Source organism: Acyrthosiphon pisum, chromosome X, assembly GCF_005508785.2.
Source record: "Acyrthosiphon pisum isolate AL4f chromosome X, pea_aphid_22Mar2018_4r6ur, whole genome shotgun sequence".
Lineage (NCBI taxonomy): Eukaryota > Metazoa > Arthropoda > Insecta > Hemiptera > Aphididae > Acyrthosiphon > Acyrthosiphon pisum.
Genome location: NC_042493.1, coordinates 102,350,562 through 102,353,635, shown reverse-complemented (window position 1 = coordinate 102,353,635; position 3,074 = coordinate 102,350,562).

Sequence of the window (3,074 nt, the reverse complement as noted above, 5' to 3'; positions counted from 1 at the left end):
AAAGTACCAACTAGATTCACTATCCTATCAGAAAAGGTACTGTTGAAGAAAATGCCAAGCACTTTTACTGTCTAAAAACGTGATGACAGACACAAAAATAAAAAAATAAAAAAAAAATAAAAAAACACACATCATTGTAAAATCAATACATTCATCGTTCCACTCAGAATCTAAAAAAATAAAAAAATAAATCACACATCATTGTAAAATCAATACATTCATCGTTCCACTCAGAATCTAAAACACACATCATTGTAAAATCAATACATTCATCGTTCCATTTAGAATCTAAAACTAATAGATCTATTAGAATTTGCAGCGGTAAAGTATAGTGAATTTTTTTGTTCACATTTTTTTCTATATTTACCTTTCGCTATCACTTCGGCCTTAAGACCTATGACGAAAATTTTAGAATTTCTTCGAAAATTCGAGTTTTACCGCCTTAACGGTTTTCGTATGACTTAATTTTGGATTTTCGGTGACAGTAAGGAACGCTGTCCGCGATTCGACGCAGTCGGGTCGCATACCTGATTACGTGACCCAGTCGTCGTCAAACATTGTCCGCCATCCGACTAAGTCTGATTGCTTTCCCGGATAACTGATTTGACTGACCTGCTAGATACCCAAAAAAATACGATGGCTATATTATTTGCATGGACTCCCGAAATGTTTTGAATTTTTTTCATGTAATTTACGATTTAATTTTGCATTTTCGGTGACACTAATGGACGTTGTCCGCGATTCGACGCAGTCGGATCGCATACCTGTTTACGTGGCCGGCCGTCGTCGTACATTGTCGGATTGCCTACTCGGATAACTGAGGTGACTGACCAAAAAATATGCTTTATTTATGATTTTCATGGACTCCCGAAATGTTTTGAATTTTTTGCACGTAAATTATTTGCATTTTCGGTGACAGTAATGGACATTGTCCGCGATTCAACGCAGTGGGGGATTGCATACCTGAAGACGTGACCTTGCTGACGCATATTGTCCGCTATCCGACGAAGTCGGATTGCCTACTCAGATAACAGAGCCACAGAGGTGACTGACCTGCTAGACACCTAAAAAATACGGTGGACGCATGGATGCCCGAAATGTTTTGAATTTTTTCACATAAATTAAGACTTAATTTTGATTTTTCGGTGACAGTTATGAACGCTGTCCGTGATTTGACGCAGTCGGATCGCATACCTGATTACGTGACCCAGTCGTCATCAAACATTGACTGCTATCCGACTTGCCTACTCGGATAACTGAGGTGACTGACCTGCTAGACAACCAAAAAATAGGGTGGACGCATGGATGCCCGAAATGTTTTGAATTTTTTCACATAACTTAAGACTTAATTTTTATTTTTTGGTGACGACAGTCATGAACGCTGCCCGTGATTCGACGCAGTCGGATTGCATACCTGTTGCCGTGACCAGTCCGTCTCAAATAACTGAGGATAATTAGGATAACTAACCTGCTAGACCACAAAAAAATTGCGGTGGATAAATGATTAGTTTAACCGTCTAAAATATTTAAATTTTGGTGATTTGGCGTTTTCAATGGTAGTAAAAAACTTTGACAGCTATCCGGTTAACTAATTCACCGGTCAGCTAATCCACTATCCTTATCACTAATCTGCTTTTCTTATCACATATCCACCTCCCTTATCAAGAAACCACAATTCTTATCATAAATCCACTATCCTTATCACATATCTACCTCCCTTATCACGAATCCACTTTTTTTATCACACATCCACTATCCTTATCACTAATCCACTTTTCTTATCTCAAATTTTTAGAGACCACTGCTGCTTCCGAAATCGAAAACACTCCGGGCAAACACCGGGGGGTTTGGGGGTCTCCCCCAGTGACGCTCAGAGATCTAGTCCTATACTATAAAGCATGAACCCGAGGGCTCCGCCCATGTCGAAATCTCGTACTCGTTAGGGAACCCTCCAATGAGAGAATTCCATCTCCCGGACGGGCGTTATCAGTCTTTCTTATCACTTTTTGCGAATTTTTTCAAATTCTGAAGAGATTTCTACCTAAGATAACCTAACCTAACCCGGGGGCTTCGGGGGGCACCGTTCGGACCTTATTCGCCTTCCCCGTTAGATTTATAGGCCACGCGCGGCCGTACTTTTTCCCCGTCGGGCCCGCCGCGGCCGAGATCGCGCGCAAACCGAGCGCCGCCGTCCCGCGTGTAGGTCGATAATTTTTTGGAAAAGTCGAGTTTTACCAGTCTCAGACGCGTCGGCCCTCCCCGTCGACGACTTTTTCGACTACGGTCGCCCCTAACTCCTCTCCGAGACGTTGGACCTCCCCGTCGAAGACGTATTCGCGTTCCCCGCTAAATGTATAGGTCACGCGCGACCGTACTTCTATCCCGGCGAGTCCCGGGGCGGAGCGGTGTCGCGGAAAGCGGACGGCCCGCGGCGCCGCCGTCGAGTAAGTATCGCTATATACGGGCATAAATATATGCGTCGGGACGTTAGATTTTTTTCACGAATATCGTGTTTTCGACGTCCGAGAGCGGCGAAGCCGGTCGTCCGCCGTCCGAAACGGCCTGATCGCCCGCTCCGACGCCCGAAGCGGACGTGCGAACCGCGTTCGCGATTCGCCGGGACGGCGACACGTCTTAAGAGTCACAGATTTGACACCAGTTCTCAACTCAGTAGGTAGGCAGTTCGGTTAGGCGTAGGTGCGGATGACCCGGGGTCGTGGTTTCGAATCCCGCCGCTTAGATTCGATTTAATTTGCGGCGGCCGTGTTAAATTAATTTTTTTTTCCGCGTTTTTTTTTCGCTATCACTAACGCCTTATTATATTTAACGAAAATTTTTTGATATTTTTTTTAAAAATTCGAGTTTAACCGCCTTTACGGACCTTGCACGGCCCCGTCGAAGACTTATTGGGCCTTCCCCGCCAAATTTATATGCCGCGCGCGGCCGTACTCTTTTCCCGGCGGGCCCGCCGCGTCCCAGACGACGTGCAACCGAGTGCCGCCGTCGCGCTGGACGATCGATAACTTTTTAGAAAGTCGAGTTTTACCCCTTTTCGACGCGTCGGACCCTCCCCG